The sequence below is a fragment of the Hemicordylus capensis genome, chromosome 4 (assembly GCF_027244095.1).
Source record: "Hemicordylus capensis ecotype Gifberg chromosome 4, rHemCap1.1.pri, whole genome shotgun sequence".
NCBI classification, from domain to species: Eukaryota; Metazoa; Chordata; class Lepidosauria; order Squamata; family Cordylidae; genus Hemicordylus; species Hemicordylus capensis.
In genome coordinates this window covers 32,184,361-32,208,109 of record NC_069660.1, presented here as the reverse complement: position 1 = coordinate 32,208,109, position 23,749 = coordinate 32,184,361, and the positions used below count along the sequence as shown (strand labels likewise).

Here is a 23,749-nt window from a genome sequence, read left to right as displayed (position 1 = left end):
TTATGCATTTGTTACATTTCTATACCACCCATCCAACAGATCTGGGCAGTTTATAAAACAAAATATAATCACTTAAAAATCAAACTTAAAACCATAAAATCTAAACCATTCAAACACAATTTAAAACAGTTAAAAACAATTTAAAAACCCTGGAAGGCCAGACTAAAAATCAAGTTCTAAGGCTCAGTGCACCCACCGCCATTTCACGGCTGGCTTTTCATACTTTGGGCATGCTGTTTAGTGCCTCTGCTCCTAGTGCCACAAGGGTTGGTGGCACAGAACGCAAATGGAGGCTGCAGACAAAGGAGGCAAGAGTGGGGTTGGAGTTTGTGGGGTGGAGCATGTAGCCGGAGCAGCTGCTTTGCTCAATGCGCATCTGCACAGCTCTGCCTGCCACTCTTTTAGAATCCCCACCTGCAATATTAGTGGTCCATGGACCACAGGTTAGAAACCACTGTTCTAACTGAATTCACAAAGGATAAATACTTGACTCACAATTAGCTAGCTGTTCCTCTGACTGTCATTTCTTACTGGGTGTTGAGCGAAGGGTTTAACTTCTCCATCATGTGTGTTTTTTGACTGCACTTTTCCATTACAGATTTTATGGACAGCAAGTTTGTCCTGGTTATTACATTCTTCTATATGTTGTCTTATATGACCTCAAATGGTGGATTTTCTCTTCTCTCAAGCCACCTTCAATAAAATAGTTTGCTTTGAATTTTTGTTGCATTTAAAATTAAATGGTAAGCTTATTGAGACAGAGCTCACATTTTTTAATAAAATGTCTGTCTGTAGAATTTCTTGTTCAAGAGCTGGAGCAGCAAACACATAGGTTACTCAAATGGTTTTACTTACAATTGCTTATGCGTATTTACAGCTGTAAAATTACAGTTATTTGTGAGAACGCACTTGCTTTCAAACATCTTTTACCAAAATAATTACTTTTCAGCTTACCTTCTTTACACAGATGTTTAAACTATTTCCACACATTACATTTCTGTCATTATCAAAATAAGTAGTCTTCATGAGTACCCTTTACAACCAACTGAAAGCCTGCAATCTGAATGTGTTTTGCACATAATGACTAGGTAAGAAAACTTACACAAGAATTTTTTATGAAATAACCTCTTTGCTCCAGAAATGGATGTTTGAATGTGACAGACAGGCCACAACCAACTTGACATTAGTTGTGAAACCTAATTAACAGCATCAAATTGCTCATATAAAAAGAAAAATCACACTGGAAGATGTTTCCACATTCAGAGTGGTCAAGATGCCATCCCAGAGAGGTGACAGAATTCAGAAAAGGATCACAGTTGAGTTATTTCCAATTACTACTGAATCTGGAAAATGCAGCATGTCAAGACAAAACACCAAGGACTAATTCACACACATGAATTGGCATACTGAGAATGCAAGTTGAGTAGTTCCATGCAGTGCTTGGCAAGCAATGAAGCACTTAACAATTTATTATTTATTGTTCAATTTCTATGCCGCTTTTCATTAAAATAATCTCAAAGCAGTTTACAATATAATTAAAACAGTACACAATCAAATACAAAAATACAAATAATAATATTTCTACATAAAAGTTTTAAAACCTAAATAAAACATTAATAAACAAAACACAAAGCAGCAGCAGCAGCAGCAGTAAAAACAATACTATCATTTAAAAGCCTGATTAAAGAGCCACGTCCTTACATGTTTTCTAAAAACTGTGAGGGAGCCTGCACTAAACTTGCCATTCAATCCACATTTATTGTGCCTGTGCCAGCCCAGTTTTCATGGCCAACAGTGGTATGGTAGCCACTGCTTGAACTGATGTCAAGCTGCCTGTATAGCGCACAGTGGCAGCCATGTAGAAGGTCAATGGCAAATACAGCACTTTTGGCAAGCTGTTGCAAGCACTCAAAATCTCTCCATCTGGAGTGGCACACGATTGCCTCTTCTGCATGCCACAGGCACTAGAATCAGCACAAATAGCAGGTGCCAGCCCAGCAGCTGTCGTGAAAATCAGCCCATTTTGGCATGTTAAATGTGGGTAAGGTTCCAAGATGATATAGGAGACCATGGCAAGATATGTCATTTGGGTCGCATTCTCAGTTTGGTTTTGTAAACTGTTTTGGGATTATTTTAATGAAAGGCAGATTTTTTTTTAAAAAAATTGTTAATTAAACAAACAAGCAAACAGGGTATGAAATAAGTCTTCAACTATTCAAGGAGCTATACAGGAGAAGCACTGACAATGCTATATACCAAGTAAAGGATAGAAAGCAATGGTTTTTCATTTCAGAGAGCTACATAAACATTATTTGCCAAAATTGCTTAACATAAAAATATTAAACATTAGAAATAACTTACCCTACGCTGACGCTATCTTATACTAGAATCAGAACACTGGTCCATATAGCTCAGTATTGTCTACACCGATTGATTAGCAGTTATTCAGGTGGAGATAGTGTTTCTCAGCCATATCTGGAGATACCAGAAACTGAACCTGGGACTTTCTGCATGCAAAGCATATACACTAATTTTATTTTAGTTTATTTATTTTACATTTTATATCCCGCTCTTCCTCCAAGGAGCCCAGAGTGGTGTACTACATACTTAAGTTTCTCCTCACAACAACCCTGTGAAGTAGGTTAGGCTGGGAGAGAAGTGACTGGCCCAGAGTCACCCAGCAAGTATCCTGGCTGAATGGGGATTTGAACTGGGGTCTCCCCGGTCCTAGTCCAGCACTCTAACCACTGTGAGGAAGGCCCGCTAAGCAATGGTCCTTCATCTCCCTAATTGTTACAGAAATTCTATAATGAATGAACCTAAACAGTGAAGTTGTGGCATCTTCTTCCTTAAAAATTTTCAAAAGGAGATTCTGGGATAGTGCTGTAGCTCAGGTAGAATACACAAGTGGAACCTGCAATGAAATGTCACATCAGATCTGAAATCTCATGTTTTATACTGGTTAAGAAGGGACAGAACTGGCCACTGATGGGCAGCAGAAAAGTGAAATGTAGGGCTGGGAGGAGGTCTTGTCAGAACTTTGATAAAATATATTTCGTATCTTTCTTCTTTGATAAAATATATTTCGTATCTTGCAGAGTGCCAGTACAGATGAACAGGAGCCACTACACAAGATAACAACAGGACCGTGACAAGAATATGCCTGCCTTGATATCACTAAAGGACATGCCGATGAGATCGCGAGATTGTGACATTCTTTAATCACGTGAGATTCATGTTGTTCTGAATCGCCTCTCTACACATTTAAACTCTGTTAAGGTTTGTTACTTTTTGTTTGTAGAACATTCTCTTTTGATTTTTGTATTTGGCTTTTTCTCCCTCATCCCCTTTTTAAATGTATATAGACTGTATCTTGTGTAACACCAACTGTCAATGTTTTTCTTTGCTCCCTCAACCCCATTTCCCAATTCTCTTTCTCATGCTCCTCCCTGAAAACTTTCAGTTATATTGGCTGTGCTCTATTCATGGATAGGAAAGAACCTGTTTTTTGGAACCTTCATTTGAACATTCTGTGCCTGCAACCTGTATGTATTTTCTGCTTCTCTGGGGTGGTTTTTGGTTTTGAGGGGAAGTATGAGCATCCCCTCCAAAACTAACATTTTGGGACATGCTTTGTGGTCCCTCCTAACAGTCCCAAATGTATCCCCCACACCCTTAATGAGAGCTTGTGGAGGCTCTGTAGCTATCCACATGCTCAATTAGATGTCAGCAATATATTAATAAACTTCTAACATGCAGAAAGACACAGGTTCAATCTTTGGTCTCTCCAAAGAGGGCTAGGAAGGGCTCCTGTCTGAAATCCAGGAGAGCCACTCCTAATCCACATAGACAACGCAGGTTACTAAATCAATGGTCTGACTTGGTAAAAAGAGGCTTCATATTGTTATGCATACTCCCCAGTTTCATGAGCATTGAGAAGTTCCAGAGGTTCAGAGCTTCTCAGATTCTGCCTTCCCATTAAAACAAAAGAGAGAGGGAGATCATTGGAAGCAGTGGAATATTATAAATATAAAAATATAAATATAAAAAACTAAGCACTAGATAAAGTTGAGAAGCAGCACACTTATACAAGCAGTTATATCAGATCCACAAAGGGGGGAAAAACTGCACTCTAGGTGCTTCAACTCTGTCCAGCCTCTCCAAAAATGCAATTCCCACCCCCGCAAACAAAACTAGCCTCTCCCTGCTTCTTCTATTTTCTCTTTACACACATGTGGGCACGGGAACACCTTACATTCTCACATCAAGCCTTCCCATCAGGTGGGTACATGTCATTTTACTAGGATTTTAAGCCTTCCCTCACCCCCATCCAAGGCCACTAACACTCCCATTCAGAGACATCCACTAGCTTTCTGAACTATCAGCCAGAATTATGCCAAGCAAAGAGAGATGGCCATTGCCTAATCTGTAACAACTGCTTGGACAGCTACGTTGTCAGGTATGCTTTAGGGACAGGTGCTTTGACCAGATCAGTGTCCTTCAAACTTCCTTTCCACATCGATTTGTCTGCTGAGGAACCCTTGTGTAATACACAATATTCTGGAATGTGTAAGGCACACTTCTAAGCTCATCTGAGATACCAGCCAAATCCACTGTACTATGCACCTAGAATATTCCCAAAGCTCTCCATTGAGAACTTAAGTTTTTCAGAGAAGTTTGCCAGTCATTATTGATCTCCTTCTCAAAGAGTCCCTGATAAGCTTCCAAAGAATCAAAGGGTTTTTGAGAACACAGGTCAAAAACCTGGTAAAAATGAAGAGTTCTTTCTAGGGGATTTTTGGCAGTGTCAAAATCTTTAATGATTTTTGGCCATGTTAGTTTACCTGTTTATTTAGATTATCCCCTTTTGCTCTCTTTTTCAACTGAAGCCATTTCCCCGCATTGCTAAAATTATGGTGGCAAATCTTGTTGCCTATGTAATATATCATCCCATTCCCTACACAATCCCTGACTGGCTGGGATCACCCATGTGATTAAGCCAGAAAGAAGAAAGCAGCAGTATGGAGCGGGCGCGGGAGGTGGCTTACAACCATGGACAAAATAGGACTGGGGAAAGTGTGGATATGGATCCCACCCCAGCTCTAAAATAATTACCTTCAGCCACCAATGGGAGAATATTCAGTGAGAAGCTCCCATCTTTTCTTAAGCAATCCTGAATAGCCTCCAAAACCTTTAGGATCTACGTAGCCTCCAAAACCTTTAGGATCTACGTAGCCTCCAAAACCTTTAGGATCGCTTTTCTTAAGCAATCCTAAGTAACCTCCAAAATCTATTTGTAATACCTAATCTATTTGGTAAAATCTATTTGTAATACCTACAAAATCTATTTGTAATACCCGATTCTCCTAAACCAAATATTATTTCCAGAATGCCCCTACCCTAAAGAAAGAAGCGACACCGCTACCATCATCTCTTGAATCAGCTTGGCTGCACAGTATTAGCAATTATTTTGCATGAGTTATATTCCGCCCCTGCAAAATGGCTCAGAGCGGTTTAGAACAAATAAAAACAATTAAAATCAATTTAACAGTTAAAATCAAAACTAAATCAATTAAACAATTAAAATCATTTAAACATTAGAAACACTAACATTAAAATCATTTTAAAACCAGCATTAAAAATCATTAGCAGCTAGAAGTACTAAGGCCCTCTTTATACACTGCCCTAGGACAGGGGTGACCAATCTTAGGATCGGAGACATTGCTGGACTATGGCTCCCAACATCTCCAGCCACAACGGTCAGGCCATTGTGGCTGAGGATGATGGCAGATGTAGATAGCTAAATTGTGCTGTCAAGTCGGTGTAGACTCCTGGTGACCACAGAGCCCTGTGGTTTTCTTTTTGTAGAATACAGGAGGGGTTTACCATTGTCTCCACCCATGCAGTATGAGATAATGCCTTTTAGGATCTTCCTATATCGCTGCTACCTGATATAGGTGTTTCCCATAGTCTGGGTCTAACAATATCTGAGGACCCAAGGCTGGGAACCCCTGTCCTAAGATAGCAACACAGCAGTTTCTTGGAATCTGAGAGGCTTGTTGCAAGACACTGTTTGTAAACAATGGGGGATGCAATCCTACACATCATTATATGGAAGCAAGCAGTGTTTCCTCTAATAGGGATTCCCAGATGTTGTTGACTACAACTCCCATAATCCCCAAGCAAGAGCCACTGCATCTGGGGATTCTGGGAGTTGTAGTCAACAACATCTGAGAATCTCTGTTAGAGGAAACACTGGAAGCAAGTCTAGTTTAATTTAACAGGATGCACTTCCAAGTCAATGAGGTCATTCTTACAACCAGTCCTACCCAGGTAGGGCAGTGCTAGCCCAGGTAGGGCAGGCCATGGCAACCAGTGGGATCACTCCCGATCCCAGCACTCCTCTGCTGAGTAGCTCGGGTTTGAAACCCAGGCTAAAGTTGAGGTAGGAAGACGTGCACGGCAGCCATTAAAATAATAGAGGCTGGGGGAAGGATCTCGTGCCGTGAATTGTGGGATTCCTGGCGGCTGGGCTTCCTACCTCCCCGCCTCCAGCTTGATGCATCACCACTCATCTGGGCAGAGTCATCAATCTTGGTGGGGAAGGAACATAGGCTCCTGCATCCCCTCCAGCCAGCCCCTGCACAGATGGTTGTGCGAAAACAACCTCAATGTGTTTTGGATCAGGCTGTCAGGGATTAAGTTATCCCAGACACTCAAGGAAAAGAGCACATAAGAAGGAACCAAGGGCAGCAATACACTTGGAAATCTAGGCTAGCACACAGTACAGCGCTTGACAGATCCCAGGCACCAGGAAGTCATGGCACCTAGAAACTGAACCTTGGCACCAGTGTAGGATATTCAGAGGCAGAGTTATTTAATAAAATCTTTATCTCAGGAAGCTTTGTTTCTGTTCTAAGGGTGCTACTTGTAAAAGGGATAAAGAGCAGACCATTCACTCTCAATCCAATAATTTTGTCAAATGTCCATTGTTTGGCTCCTAAATTTTTGGACTCTCTCCTAAATCCTAATAAAAATAGCCAAGGCCTGTCACAGTAGCTCATACCCATCAGGGGTTCCGAATATTTTCAGATTATACCAGATGTGCTATTTAAAATGGACTAAAGAGCACAGTTCACCCAGTATTCACAATCATGGAAACTCCCTACACTGACTTCACTCCTTAGCAACCATCCCAACAAAACTGGCAAGCTGATCACCGTTTTGTGCCTTCTGTTCAAGCCGTGTGTATGCGTCTTCTCTCCTCACCTTTGTAGCTTCTTTCTAACTAAAAAGGAAAAGAAATCAGAGAATTTTTTTCTTGGAAAGCAGTCCAGCTCCTTTAAAACCAATGGGAGTTTTGCCAATGAAGTCAAAGGGTGCTGGATTGCCACCTAGGTTAAGAACATCTTCCTCCATCAGATTGCACATTATCTTAATATAAAATTCACTGTTTCATTGGGTGGCTTCTTGTGTGCATATAAACAAGAATGAAAGGTATTATTTCTAAATGCTTTATTTGTGGTGCAATTGTGCTATAATGGATTTTTCTCCATTTGCAGAGTCTAATCCTAAAGTAGGACAAAATAGATCCAAACCTCATGTCACTGCTAACATTGACAGCTGAAGGTTACTTCGGCAGAACAAATTTACATATCTGAGCTATTTAGAAAAAATTATACCTTTTGTGCAAATGTCTAACTTTTCATCAGAAAAGGAGGAACTGTTCCAGGCACTCACTTGAACATTAAATTACATATCCAGGCAGCAGGTAGTTTTGAATTACTTTTCTTCTCCCAGTGAAGGCTTCAAGCAGCAATGATTGCAACTTGTATTCATACTATTCACCCATATGGTGTGGAACACACATAATCTTTCTTCCAAACATATTCCTTATATATGTTAGATAAAAAATAAACCAACTTTTATTTTTTAAAAGTAAGCATGCGTAAGGAAGTAACACTCATTGAAAGAAATTGGACTTACTTCCAAGTAAGAGTGGTTAAAGTAAAGTGTGCCGTCAAGTCAATTTCGACTCCTGGTGCCCACAGAGCCTTGTGGTTTTCTTTGGTAGAATTCAGGAGGGGTTTACCATTGCCTCCTGCCACGCAGTATGAGATGATACCTTTCAGAATCTTCCTATATCACTGCTGCCTGATATAGGTGTTTCCCATAGTCTGGGAAACATACCAGCAGGGAAGTGAACCGGCAACCTTCTACTTGTTAGTCAAGCATTTCCCCACTGTGCCACTTAAGGTCACAGGTATTTTGCTCTAAAAACATTAAAATTGCAGCATGTATTCTACAACTGGTTTTCTAAAACAGAGTGGGGAAACCTAGCCCCGTAAAAAGCTAGCTTCATCACCACTCTGATTTCTGATCCAAAGACCTCAGGAGCAACAAATTAAATCCTACCCAAGGGGCAAGAAAAGTCACAGTAAATTGTTACTGTCTACAGTAGTAGACGGCACCACAGCAAACATAAACTACATGCATAAACAAGGCACACCGGCAGTGGTGGCACCAGAAAAAAAGGGGGGGCACAGAAGGGGAAAAGTACATTTATGGGTGGATGAGCTGTGTCCCACATATTAGATTTCTGAAACAGATATGGGGGGCAAGTAGGGGGAACAAGCCACTTGCCCACCCATAACACACCTGGAGCCACCCTTGCACACTGGGAAGCTGATGTTTCTATCATATAGAAGTCCACTGAGTCATACAGTTCTGCAACAGGATTGTGCTCCTTGTGGGGCTGTCATGTTCTAGGCAATGTTTTAAAACAGGGATGTAACTTGAAAATCACATTTTGTGATTTTCAAAAAGGATGCAAGGAGAGTCCCACTGCAATCAAAGTCCCTTTGTTTGTGAAAAGATTTCTGAGCAACACAAGGTGGCATGTTCTCTTGGTCCAATAAAGGCCCCCCCCCACACCCTCTCACTCCACTGTCTATTCAGTCTGCTTCAGGCTTCTGGTGAAGTAGGTTGGCTGTTACCTATGACAAGCTACAGGCTTAATCTCATTTGTACCTAAAATGCTAGAACAGTATGTGTGTCCTTACTGCCACAGGACTAAACTGAATTATCTGCTTTTCCAGCACCATCACTACATTGGACAAGACAAACTTTGCATTTACGAAGGCAGATAACCATTAATCCTCAAAATAGTCACTTTGCATGTAGCCTCCTCTATTGCTCAGATTAAGGTTTACTGCCTTTTAAAAACACTGTCCTCCAGTGAGCCCATGAACCCACATACCTATTCATTACTGACTGCATATCACTAGTTCATCATCAAAGGAAGACCTGCATGTGTGAATGCAGCATTTGGATCTACCACCACAAATGGAACTTTTCATAGCAACCAATACCAACTGCAACACATTCCATTACAAGGGAGAAAGTTCACACTGAGTTAGAAGTCCTCAAACAATAAGATTCCAAGTGAACACCACGCACGTGTGAACCAGAGAGCTAGGGCACTGTCATATACAAACAAACTTATGAGGAAGTCAGTCTCATCAAGAAGCTTTCCCCACACACGCAGGCGGCCGCCCGAAGTGCTGAGACATCAGCTGTTGTTTTGCAAGCGGCTCCCCTCCGTGCAGGATCCAGCCCAGCGTCACCCCCGCAGGGACCGGCAAAGTTGGAGACAGCAGACCTCTTCCCCCAGCAGACTCCCGAGCAGATGGAGCCCTCCTCCCACGGGGGTCCCGTCCCTCATCTCAGCTGTGCCTGGGACACAGGCCCGCACTGCCCGGGGGCGGAATCAATCCTCCTGCCGGCGGGCGCCCCGTTGCTGCCGCGCTGGATGGGTTGCAACTTGCACCGACGTTCACAGCACGAGCGAAGCACTTTAGCCGCGCAGGCTCCCCCCCCAGACTAGGCGACAGAGACCCCCGTTCAGGGCAGAGCAAGGCGGAGCAGCCCGCCTGCCTGGAACGCAGAGGGCTCTTCCTGGGAGGCGGCGGCGGCGTCAAGGCGGCACAAGCGCATCCTCCTCGCTCAGGGCTCCGCTGCTCTCCTCCCGTTAGGCGGCTCCATCCTGCCTGCTCGTCCACTCTGCCTCCCCACAGCCCGAAGCTTGACCGGCCGCCGGCCACCCAACTCACCTGGCCGTCGCCAAAGGCGCAGCAGCGGCAACATGTCCTTCGGCTCAGGAGTAGCTCGCCTTCCCCGCCGCCGCAGCTGAGCTCAGCCGGACACCCCGGCGTCGCATCCTCTCGTGCTGCCCTCTCCCGCCCAGCTGCAGGCTACTCCGTGCACGGTGCGCCGCGTCCCCGCCGGAGATGGGAGGAGAGAGGGCGCGCTCGGTCGTCCCTCTTCGCCCTTCTCCGGTCCTCTGCCCGCTCGCCCCACGGTGGCAGCTTTGCTCCGCTCCCCCCACCCCCGCTGCTGGCTAGCAGAGTCCGGCACAGATTTGTCGCTCTCCTCTTTCACTCTGCTGCCGGCTGCACGCCGCTGGCTTTAAATCTCAAACGCGGCGGGGCCAAGTCCATCGCGCCGGCAGGGAAGGAGCTCGGCGCTCTGCGCCTTTCCTGCTGCTGGTGCAGAGCAGAGCTGGGCAGGCAGCGATTAACCCCTGGCAAAAGGCAGCGGCTGCCTGGATCCCATTTCAAAACAGAGCGGGGAGGGAGAAGGGGAGGGAAGAGAGACGTGTGGGGTGGTGGGTGTGTGTGTGTTTTTTTTTTTAGCAAGTTAATTTATTTCCAAGAGGATCCTCCTCCTCCTCCCCAACCTTGACGCAATCCCCAAGAGACTCAGAGGGGGTGGAAACCTGTTCCACCGGCATTTATTCAAAGTCCAAGTAAAGCAGCAGCAGAAACAGAGCCACGGGAAGTCCTTTTGCTACCCAGCGCTCTACCTTATTATACCCAAAAGATCTGGGTGTAAACACCACATTAGAAGCAAATCAAACACACTGACAGACTGCTCTGTCAATGCCTATACCAGAGACTTGCAGAATTGCCCTTCTCTACAGGAGTGTTTCACACACCAGGAGCACAAGGTTGGAGTGGTGGGCCCCGCCCTGGAACAAAAAGTGAAGATGGGCCCCTGTCCACCACCTTTTTTTCAGAGAGGCATGAGAGGGAAGCAAAAAGGAAGCTGTCACCCAGGCGGCAGCAGGCCCCTCTCTCTGATAGGCCCAGAGACACCACCACCCAACCCCCCCCCCAACACAGAGGAATTTCCCTTCCCGCAAACCGTCTTGTCCAGTAGTCTTTCTGAGGCAACTGGGACAAGATGCCCCTCGCCCACCGCCCCACCGCCAGCCTGCCAATCTCTGTCTGACAAAGTCAAGGAGTAAGGAAGTTCTGAATAGAACCGGCTGGCATGTAGACAAAAAGTTCTCCTTTTGCTGGAAGACAATCTCTCTCAAGATATGCAAAGCACTCATGTAACTTGGATTTTACCAGTATCTTTTCATAGACTCTCTTTACTACATAAAGTGTTAAAAGATAACTTCCAGCAGGCAAGCTGCAGATTATTTCATCTACAACAAAAGGGGAAAAAAAATATCTGGCTTCTCTGTTGGAAGGTGACTGGTTTTTCTTTAAGCAAGGGCAATCTAGCTTTTCGGGGAAGGAACGCTTTGGAAACATTAGGCTCCCTTTATGGTGTTGCCAGATGCGTACCTAATTATAAGGCTCGAGAATAAGCATCTCTGTGCAGAGATATGCAATGATACAAGACTGGGCCTGATCCTGACTGGAGCCTCTAGGCACCGGCAGGCGACATAAATACATCATGGAGCAGGTGTGGTCCCAACCCAGGGCATGTGGAGCTAGGAGATCTAAAAAGGTCCTTGACAACAGTTTCCAGGTTTATTATTATTAGTTTTATATTGGAACCTGCTTCCAGTGAGCTCAAGGCAACATATGACTCCCTTCCTCCCATTTTATTCTCACAACCACCCCCATGTGAAAGGTAAGAGAGAATTGGACTAGGCCAAGGCTGAGTGGGGATTTCAACTAAGGCGTCCCTTGTCCTCAGCAGAAAACTCAACATTATAGCACACTGGTTCTTCCAGGTTTGGTTCAGTTCAGTTCTCTACTGCTATAAACTACTACAAATATTTATATACCACTTTTCAACAAAAGTGCTCAAAGCAGTTTACACAGAAAATAATAAATAAGATGCTTCCCTGTCCCCAAAGGGCTTACTTACAGTCTAAAAGGAAATATATGGTAGACACCAGCAACCACCACTGGAAGAATGCTGTGCTGGGGCTGGATGAGGACAGCTGCTCTCCTTCTGCTAAATACAGGAAAGTGACTTTTAAAAAGTGTCTCTGCTCAGTTAGCTGGGGTTCTAGCAACAGATTGTATTCTCTGCCAGAAATTATGTATTTTAAAAGGGCATGACCCAACCAATATTTAGCATTATTAAATCTGATTAATTAATGACACAGTTGTTTTGTTTAAATGGGCAATGGCTTTTTTTAAAAAAAGGCCTAATTTATTATTATTTATTATTATTTATTCGATTTCTATACCACCCTTCCAAAAATGGCTCAGGGTGGTTTACACAGAGAAATAACAAATAAATAAGATGGATCCATGTCCCCAAAGGGCTCACTATCTAAAAAGAAACATCAGATAGACACCAGCAACAGTCACTGGAGGTACTGTGCTGGGGGTGGATACGGCCAGTTACTCTCCCCCTGCTAAATAAAGAGAATCACCACATGAAAAGGTGCCTCTTTGCCAAGTTAGCAGGGGTAGTCTATTCTTGGACTGTAGTCTGTTCTTGGACTACAGCTCCCATTATCTCTTCTCCAGCCACAGTGGTCAATGGTCTGGGATGATGGGAGTTGTAGTCCAAAAAAGCTGCAGAAGGACCAAAGCTGCATAGCCTGCTATAGCTAACATAGGAATTTACAACCAAATTACAGACATATGAAATGCTAAAACCTAATTGTGAAAATGACTCTCAAGAGGATAGTGACATACTATTTTTCAATATTTGTTTCTAAACACAATGCTGCAACAAATTTGCTTAAGCACACAGATTTTTTTCACAGTAAGAAACAGAATCCATGTGTCTTTCAACTCTGTTTTAACCACAACATGTATTCTTTCCAAAACACTGGTTGATTTGTGGAAGATGGAGTACATGTTGTGGTACATGAATGATCCTATCTTTGGGCAGGGAATTTTATTAACTAGATGTTTTTTTGCCTCTTCCAATAATTCCATTCTTTGAAAAGCAAGCATCTCATAATAATAGGAATGTGGTTCTAAAAGCTTAATTTCCGTTTATTAAAAAAAAAAGGCAGCAGGCAGTAGCCACTAGAGCTTAAAAATAAAATACAGTAATGGTATGATTGTTAATGTCATCAGAAAATCAGTCACAATGGAGCTCCCATTTTAACAAAAGGTACAGATTCTCTCAGCAAGTACATGCAATTCCAATCAATGTTAATGGACGTTACACAAGTGCATTAAGAGGATAATGTACCCCCTGGTTGGTGACAAGTTCGCAAAGTAAATACGGTTTCCCATTGAAGTGAAAGGATCTTCCATTTCATATGCCAAAGACAGCTGGCTTACTGATATTAAAAAGTCATGCAAATCAATCTGTGAGCCTGGGCAAGGCTAGTTTTTAAACTGACTTCCATCCTGGCATTACTTTGTCAGAACAAAATTATTTTATTATTTTATTTACTATAGTAAAATATAATATTTTACTTTACTTATAATAGAGATATCTCTATTTCGATTATATTTTACCTGAAGCATTTAAAAATAAGAGTCTTTTAAAAGATTTAGTGTGCACTGAAAATCAGCTTCATATAACAAAGTTATATAAAATTTACAGGGAAACACTTAGGGTATCTTTGGGTGTGCAATCACCACACCAGAAGGAATTTCCTCCCTCTGTAGATGCATGTTGCTTATATGCACATACAAATTAATACGAAAGATTAATCCTGCTAACATACTAACATTTAACTCCATTGACGAGTCCATTGCTCAGACGTAGTCTTACTGCATGGCTTTAGAAAATTTGTAGGTACTTAGGAAGCTGCCCTTATTCCAAGTCAGATCATTGGTCCATCAAGATGGACCTGATCTGTCTACCATGGCTGCTCAACTTTGGCCCTCTTGCAGATGTTATTTTATTTTTTATTTATTTATTTTATTTTCTTCAATTTCTATACCGCCCTTCCAGAAATGGCTCAGGGTGGTTTACACAGAGAAATAATAAATACATAAATAAATAAGATGGATCTCTGTCCCCAAAGGGCTCACAATCTAAAAAGAAACACAAGATAGACACCAGCAACAGTCACTGGAGGTACTGTGCTGGGGGTGGATAGGGCCAGTTACTCTCCCCCTGCTAAATAAAGAGAATCACCACGGTAAAAGGTGCCACTTTGCCAAGTTAGCAGGGGTGGCCTACAATTCCCATAATCCTTATCTATTGGCCACTGTGGCTGGGGATTATGGGAGTTCTAGTTCAAAAACTGCTGGGGAGTCTAAGTTGAGCAGGCCTATTACTGACTGGCAGCAGCTCCTTCAGACTCTCAGAGATGGGTCTTTCCATTCCTTCCTGGAGATCCCAGGGATTCAGCCTGGGACCTTCTGAATGCAAAACATGGACTTTACCACTGAGCTACAGCCTACAGTCCCTTCCCTTTCCTGAGGGTCAAATTTAACTCCTCTCTTTCTGGGTATCTGTATCTCTAAAGTGGGAATAATAGTGGTTGGTCTCCTACCCAAGATTACATGTTATTACCTATTTTATTTATTTTTAATTTCTTGTTCAATTTATATACCGCCTTTCATTAAAACAATCCCAAGGAGGTTTACAAAAGTTTAAAAACATACAATAAAAATGACAGTTAAAAGTGTTAAGTTAAAAATATGAAAAGAAATTTGATTTAAAATATATAAAATACAAACATAAAAACTGTACACGGATAAAAACACACAGAAGCAGCAATAAAACGATTATGTAAAGGCCTGGATAAAAAACCAAGATTTAAGAAGCTTTCTAAAAACTGTGATGGAGTCTGAGGAGCGAATGACCACTGGGAGAGCATTCCAAAGTCTGGAGGCAGCAACAGAGAAGGCCCTGTCCCGCGTGCACAACAACAGAGCCTCCCTCATTGTCGACACCCGGAGCAGAGCCCCCGCAAATGATCTCGTCAAGTGGGCAGCAACCCTTGGGAGCAGGCGGTCCCTCAGGTATCCCGGGCGCAAACCGGGATACCTATGTTTATGATTTACCACCACCACCACCACCACGCCTTTACTCCAAAATGGAATCATATCATAAAAACACAAAGATACAAACCTCTTTACAAATCCTGTTAGAAAATGTAATTTTCCTTGTCCTATCCCTAAGCCTCAAGGATCCCTACCCTTATCTTACTTACCTAAGAACACCTTTTTCAGGACCCAGATGGGTTAGAGTGCTTAGAAGGAAGAAGTGCTGGTCTTGTAGCCGCAAGCATGACTTGTCCCCTTAGCTAAGCAGGGTCCACCCTGGTTGCATGTGAATGGGAGACTACATGTGTGAACACTGGAAGATATTCCCCGTAAGGGGTGGAGCCACTCTGGGAAGAGCACCTGCCTAGTTCCATGCAGAAGGTTCCAAGTTCCCTCCTTGGAAGCATCTCCAAGATAGGGCTGAGAGAGACTCCTGCCAGTCTGTGTAGACAATACTGAGCTAGATGGACCAGTGGTCTGACTCAGTACATGGCAGCTTCCTATGTTCCTACGGTGTGGGAACAGAGACTAACAGATAACAATTTGCTTAATGCTACCAATACTTATATGGCCTTGTTAGGATTTTTATCCACAGTTCAAGTTGTTCAGTACTGGAATGTAATGAGGGAGATGCATTATGAAACTAGGAAAGGAGGTAGGGCAGATAAGGTCCAGTGCTTTGGTCAATTTTAACTGCTTTCGTCTATTTTTAGCAAGACAACTAGATATGGAATGAGGAGATAGTTAGAAAGTTGTAATTACAGTAATGTGACAAGGCATATCTAGCTTTTGATAATGAGCAACTACACGGCAGACAAAAGGAAAAAAGATTCAACCAAATTGTCAAAATGACAATGAAAGTTAGCCACAACTGGGCTGATCTGTGTTCACACAGTTGTGTGATTGCTTCACCATGGGTCATGCAATTTAACAATAATTTAATCTGGACTCAGTTTTCTGCTAGGAGATTTGTGGCAAGCAAACACAATCACAAGGTGTATCAACATACCAAATTCTCATATCCTTTATCACCAAATTGCAAGTGTAAGAGGCAGCCCTGGGGAAAAGCAGAATGCCTTTCCTTCCATGCACCGACTCCCTTCACCAACCCTGTCAATCCAGTTGTGCATGCTGCATGTCTTGTGCTGGTATTGTAAAGCCCCTGTAGAATGGGGATGGGTAGGGGAACTTCAGAGACTGAAGTCTCCTCTGAGAGTTGATAGCTGGGCTCAGATGTCCCTTCAGCATGTTCACAAGGACACCCCTCCATAGATGCTGCTTGCAGGGAGAAAGGGAAGAAAATACACGAAGTATGGAAACTATATAGTGTGTCTATTCGACAGGTAGTGAGAGCTGGAGAAAGATTCATGTCATGAGTATGTTACACACACAGAGCCAAGGCTCCAGAGGGAAGAGGATAGGAAGGTAATAGGGGATAGTAAAAGAGGTTGTAAAAACAACCGATTCCCCTGCTAAATACAACTCTTACATTGCTTATCTTTTACAGCCTCTTCAAGAGGACAAGCTATTGGAACTTTCCTTATTTGAACTCCTTGCATTAAGTCTCCCTGAGATTATATATAATTCTACAAATATATATATATGCAATCTCCTTATATCTCCAGAGAGAAAGAGAGAGAGAGAGAATATCTCTAAGGAGAGCTGGTCTTGTGGTAGCAAGCATGACTTGTCCCCTTAGCTAAGCAGGGTCTGCCCTAGATGCATTTGAATGGGAGACCACATGTGTGCACTGTAAGATATTCCCCTTAGGGAATGGAGCCACTCTGGGAAGAGCAGAAGGTTCCAAGTTCCCTCCCTTGCATCTCCAAGATAGGGCTGAGAGAGATTCCTGCCTGCGACCTTGGAGAAGCCGCTGCCAGTCCGTGAAGACAATACTAGCTAGATGGACCAATGGTCTGACTCGGTGGATCCTATCCATCCATCCATCCATCCTACAAACATACAATAATTAACATACAATACAATGTTATTGTATACAATAACATACTATATATGTGTGTTTGTAGAAATTATTTGACAACTAGCCAAATTATATGTTCTGCTTTTACATCACACAAGGAAGAACAAAAAGAAAAAGTTGTAGAAGTGAGTAGAGTGAGAGCTGAAAGTGTGAACATTTATAATAAATCATAACATTTGGCAAACAAACAGATAGAAAGTGAGCTTAAATGCAGGTTTGAAACTGCCTTATATTCTTAGGCCATTGGTCTATCTGGTCCCATGTACTCTGACAATGTTCCTCAGGCAGAGGCCTCTCTCAGACCTGCTATTTGAGATTACTTTAAGTGGAAATTTCTGGAATTTTACTCAAGACTTTCTAGCATGCAAAGTGTATGCTCTATCACTGAGCTTTGGCGAGGTCAAATTCCTTTATCCTACATTGTGCTTTAGACAGATGACAGTAGAATGATCCTATCAAACTGAATATTGTGGTTGGTGTTTTCAGTGTTTAGCATTAGAATGAGGCTGAGCTGTCAGTACAAATGCAATTACATTTGTCATGAGACATTATGAAAATGGAACACAGCCACAGCCACTAAGTACTGAAAGATAAAAACAAAAACAACATTTCCTGTCATTTCAATAATGCATATTAATAAAAATGCTCAATCTATTCTATCTCATACAATATATGAAGATATAAGATAGTACAGAACAATATTCACTTAATTGCAAATTAAAAAAAATATATGATGGAATTTAAACAGCTGTTGATACTAATTTTGGAGCCATGCATATTTACTCAAGAGCAGGACCTATAAACTCATGCTGCAAATATATTAACAGGAGTTCAATTTTCAAGTTAAATGTCTCGATATAAATGCTGGTAACTCACAGTGATCTATATACGTTGCTTAGCAGCCCACTATTGACTGGTAATAATTAGATAGTGAACATGCTGAGGAAATCTGGAATCTAGCAAAAGTGGTATTAAATTACTGAGATAATATTGATTAATATGATAACTCATCTAGCTGCTTAGCAAAAGAGTACTCTGTCTTTCTACGATGTCCAGTCAACACCCACCCCCCGTGAAATGATTAACATACAAAATGTTATTACTGCATTGAAATGGAAACATGCAAGCTGGATTAATAAATATATAATAGAGTATTAAAATGATTAATAAAGCTGACAGGAGCAAGTGCAAACCTATACAGAAGATGCAGATTAAATGACTATTTGAATGAACAAATGAGGATTTATACAACAAAGAAGTAATCTCGAAGGAAAGGCAGACCCTTCTCCTTCGTTTTTGCAAGAAGCCTTCTTGATAAACATGTAAAGATTAGAAAGACAACTTGTAAAAGATTTAACAGTGAATATGAAAGACCAGTAGCCCAATTCATGTTCATTTAAAAATCACACTAAATTCAATGGGACTTACTCCCAAGTAAATATAATAGGATTACAGTTTTAGACACTCCTTTATAACTAACCTTTCAAGCACAAGGCCGCAATTTTGAAACAATCTTTTTCAAGTTTTTATGATGCTCTTCTCAGATCCATGAGAAGAGGTTCTGCTGGGTCTGCGGGGAGAGCAGGCTTAGCCCACTCTCCCCAAAGACAATCAAAATGCGGCCCTGGGTGGCTAGATCGGCTACCCACATGACTGCCGGCTCCATCACGGAGCTGGTGGGGGCTGCGAAGATCAGGGGCCGGCCAGCCCCCGGAAGTTCCAGGATGCCCCATGCGGGTACACAGGGCATCTTGGAAAGACCCCTGGGCCTGGGAGGTTAAAAGAGTGCTTGCTCTGTTAACCTCATTTAAGGGGAGGGTGTTTTAGGCAGGCTAGCTGCCTTGGGAGCACCGGGCTTGCCTGAGAGCCCGGTGGTTCCCACAAGCACTGGAAAGCGGGCTAAGGTTCCTTAGCCCTCTTTCCAGTGATTGTGGGAATAGCCGCTATATATTATTTCTGAAAATGTTGAAATTTGGGATCCTTATGGATTGGACGGAGTACCAGAGCAAGAGAGAGCTAGGAGTACCGGAGTGCCTTTGGCAAGTGGGAGGTACAGACAGACTCAAGAGTGACCTACAGAGTGTTCAAAAAATCTGACAGGGGGGAAAAGCCCTAAGAGGGTGAAACAAATAAAAAAACCCAAAACTGCCCCCATGTTAATCAATGGGATAGAATGTCCATGAACTCAGACAACATTTAACAGACAAACAGGTAGGAAGAGGTAATGGAGCTTTGTGGCAAAGGTGGGAGGAAGCAGGGATTGAAGAAAAAAAGCAGACAATGTGTATCAGCTTGAAGAACACTCGCTCAAGACAGTCAAGAAAATAGCAGGGGGAGGGGAGTTCCCAAGCTAGATTCAAGTTAGAGTAGGCACTCCTGTCTTTGCCGCTAACTTCTTTTTTCCACCATACACATCATAGATATTCTACTATAGGTCCATTCTTGGTTTTTTAAAAGGAGGATTCACAGCAGCTGTACCAACTTTACTTCTGAGGGTGGGTCTCCGGAACAGCTGGTGGAATTTATTTATTAATTAAATTTATATCCCGCTCTTCCTCCGAGAAAAAGAGGGATACGGGGTTGTTTTTATCCTCACACAACCCTGTGAGGTAGGTTAGGCTAAGAGATACATGACTGGCCCAGAGTCACCCAGTGAGTTCCATGGTTGAATGGGGATTCAAACTCAGGTCTTCCTGGTCCTAGTCCAACACTCTTAACCACTATGCTATGCTGGCTCTTATTTGCCTCTTATCTTGGTACTGACAATTGTTGGGGTTGCCAGCTTTTGAATCAAGCCCTGTACCTGTGGCTTTAGCAGTGGCTAGATCAGCAGCAATTAGCAGGTGATGTTTATCTCCCTGCTGTGAGAAGTGCCACCAGCACATCCCTGCAGAACAAGTTGGTAGGCGGGTCTGGCCTTTTTATCTTCCATAGATTACATAAGAAATCGCCATATACCAAGCCCATCTAGCTCAGTATCCACTACACTGACTGGCAGAGGCTTCTCCAGATTTCAGAAAAGTGTCCTCACCAGCCCTATTTGGATATGCTGGAGATTGAACCTGGGACCTCCTGCATGCAAAGCCAATGCTCTTTCCCTGAGCTACGGTGTGATCTGTTAGCTACTATTCTCAATAGCTCAGCACTTCAGTGGATGTGGTAGCGAATGAGTGCTCATTAAAGAGGTACTTGGTTCCTTTTCAGCCTTGTACTTTTTGAGGAGACATGGGGAGTTTTCTTCTCAGGAAGCTTATCATGTGAGATGATGAAGCTAGGCTACTTATTTGAAAGTAAGGGCTCAGCGTGGTACCACACTTTGCCATTTTAAGCAAAAAGATGTGGAACTGGTGAAGTCAATTTCATATGCAAAAACAATTTTCTCCTCTAGTTGGGTTTCTTTTCTTTTCTTTTCTTTTTTTGGAGGAGTGAAATTGACTGCACCAACTGTTTGAAGGCTGGGGTTCCCAACCTGTGGTACTCCAGCTGTTGCTGAACTACAACTCCCATCATCTCCAGCTACTTGCAGCTGTGGATGATGGGAGTTGAAGTTCAGCAACAGCTGGAGTATCACAGGTATGGAACTCCTGGTTTGAAGGAATTCAGCAGGCTGGCATTTTCTTAGCCAAAACGACTGCTCATCCGCGAGTGCCTCAGATTGCTGACTGGGAAGGCACAAGCCCTTACATGCAGTTTCTGAGTTACTTTTTGAGAGGCGAATTAAATACTTGCAAAGAATAGCATAAGAATGTACTATGACCAGAAGAGACTAAAAGAAAAAGGTACATGGAAAGAAATATGCTGGTATGGCCAGTTTAAGAGTCTAAATGATTAATTCTGACTGCAAAATGACTATTTGCAATTCTTTGCTTTGGCACTAGATGGCACATCACTGTATCTTGTATAAGGGTTTGAAGCAGGGAGGCATGGGTTGAGTGGTGGAGGAGACTGTGACTTTCGGAGAGGAATCTTTGAATATTCTTAATGTGCTCTTTGGGAGAAATTAAACAAAATTCCCTTGAGTTTATAAACGGTTTGGTGCACAGTTTATTGCTTCTAAAAAGCAGTTAATGTATACTGCTCTGTATATTACAGCTCTATCATGTTTTCCTTACAAACCATCAAAAACGTATTCTCAGGCCCAATTAGGATGTCACATTTAAAATCCCTTGAGCAGGAGAGTCTCCCATGCAAGGTCTCTCGTGGGAATTGTGCACAGACAAGTACTTCTCAAACACTACCGGCTTAGAAATTCTCTACTCTAATGCTATATTTTCTGCAATGAGCTGCAGTTGTGGTGCCCGATGCTCCTGTCCTGCCCGATGCTCCTGTCCTGCCTCTCTCATCTCGTCCCATTCTGAGCCCAGCAGGCTGGTAATCTGCCCAGTTGGAGATTGAACTCCCCAGTCAGGCCGCTGGGGAGTTCAGTACCCAACCAGGTGAATTACCAACCCGCTAGGCTCAGAATGAGATGAGACAGTGGAATGGGTGGGTGGAATGGGAGCATCTGGGCACACTACCTGTGGCTCTCCCCCCCCCCCCCGAAAGTTTGTTTGCAGCGGCTTCTGAGATTCCACAGTGAGGAGTTCCCACCCACATCCTGCTAGCAAGCAAACCTTGCTCGATACTTAATTTCTAAAATGCTGGGACAGAGGAGGGAGATACACTCTGCACGTGGCCCAGACAAAAACTCTGTTTCTACAGCATTTTTACAGTGTGGAGTTCTAGCATGAAAAACAGGTTCCAGGCTGAAAGCTTGGTGAGTCTTAGTTCGAGTTAAACCCTGTCACAGGTGCTGTGAGGAAACGAAAACATGCCATGTAGGTAGTCTGCAAAATGCTGTGATTCCCTTCCAATGGCTTACATATTCCAGAACTTCCCACAATTTCTCTACCTGCCTCTCTCACAAACGTATTTCCTACCTAAGCACTCAACTACCAAAAAAACAAAAACAAAAAAATGCCACAAAACATGCTTCAATAAATTTGCTGTTTTAAGTGCCACAAGATTCTTTGCTGGTTTTGTTGCAACTGTTTAACACATTTGCCCCTATGGAATCTATATTTTCTTAAGCACATACGTGGCTTGCTATTTGTCTAAGAGTAGAACCATACTCTTTCATGTTCTGTTAATCTGGATTAATAGACTTTACTTTCCCCACCCCCCTGCTGCTCCATACCCACACAATAAAACTTTAAAAGGAACATTCTGATTTGCTTAAATGTCCATATTTCAAAGGCCAATTCATATGATTCTTGAGGAAAAGGACTGCAAGTAGAATCATGAGCTTGTATAGACAAATGCAAATTAAAATAATCTTTTGTATGTATCATTACCTGAACTATACATACTCATGATAATTACACAATTAATTCTAGCATGATTGCTTGCTTCAGCAGTTCTGTCAATCCATCCCACACAATGTACTTTGTATTCTTGTTCACAGTCACTGTTAGGCTTTTGGTGGTGACAGCGTGGGTAATTAAGGGTAGCTTTTGTTTTTATCATTCCGCCATTAGTTAGGTAGAGTCATCACAGGCCATAAACCTTCTGGTTTTAAGAATCAGTGTTGCTTTTAAGAATAACAGGAAGGATTCAAATAAGTTAGTGACTGAGCCCCACTGAAATGAAAGAGACTTAAGTCAGTCATACCTCATTGATTGCAAAAGTGCTTAGTCACCACTTAGGGCAGGTTCACATGGGAGGAGAAACTAATCTTGTGGTAGCAAACATGAACTGTCCCCTTTGCTAAGCAGGGTCTGCCCTGGTTTGCCTTTGGATGGGTGACTACACATGAGTGCTATCTGTTGTAAGATACTCTCCTTAGAGGATGGGGCTGCAGCTCAGTGGCAGACCACCTGCTTGCATGCAGAAGGTCCCAGGTTCACTCCCTGGCATCTCCAGGCAGGACTGGGAGAGACTCCTCCCCGAAACCTTGGAGAGCCACTGCTAGTCAGTATAGACAATACTAAGCTAGATGGACCGATAGTCTGATTTGGCATACAGCAGCTTCCTATGTTCCTAACCTACTTGTAGTCTCGGTTACTCAGTTGTCCACGATTGTGTGAACTCACCTTGAGGCAAGCACTGCATGTTCCCTTGGGGTGGGAAACCTAGATGTGTAACCAAGAACTGAATTTTGCCCATCATCCCTAGTAATGCTCCACCTTAGGTTTGAGCTACATCTGATCACACATTCCTCATGAAGCTTTGGTTCATGCCAGGTGAAACGGCACCCTTTGCCAACATGACCAATGGCTGAGTGGTGGCTGACATGGTGAGGTCTTGCCAGTGGAAGGGCAGCACAAGGCAGGCTGAGGTACCATCCAGGGCCCAGGTCGGAGACCTGCAGTGGGAGTAAACCTCTGGCTGAAGTTGGAAGTTTCCCTAAACCCAAGATATGTGATTGTTTGTAGTGCTAACTTCAAGGTCTCTTCAATATCTCAGGTTGAGGAGATATAGTTCCCCTCTTTGTGTGAACCTGCCCTCAGTCTTGATTCTGCCCATAACTATTTTAGTGTTGCTATGTTACTGAATCTTGTATTTGTATTCT

At 42.9% G+C, this 23,749-nt stretch overlaps 1 protein-coding gene across 12 annotated transcripts in view; it reads right to left on the bottom strand.

Annotated features, from left to right (window-relative positions):
* SULF2 (sulfatase 2) overlaps window positions 1-23,749 on the bottom strand; it is a 450,340-nt gene that overhangs the window by 154,153 nt on the left and 272,438 nt on the right. The window contains exon 1 of one of the 12 annotated variants that reach the window (XM_053248095.1): window positions 10,113-10,650. The exons of the other annotated variants lie outside the window; for them this stretch is intronic. The gene's annotated coding sequence lies outside the window, so the exon portion shown is untranslated. Of the gene's footprint in view, window positions 1-10,112; window positions 10,651-23,749 lie in introns of those variants that run through there. 12 annotated transcript variants of the gene reach the window in all.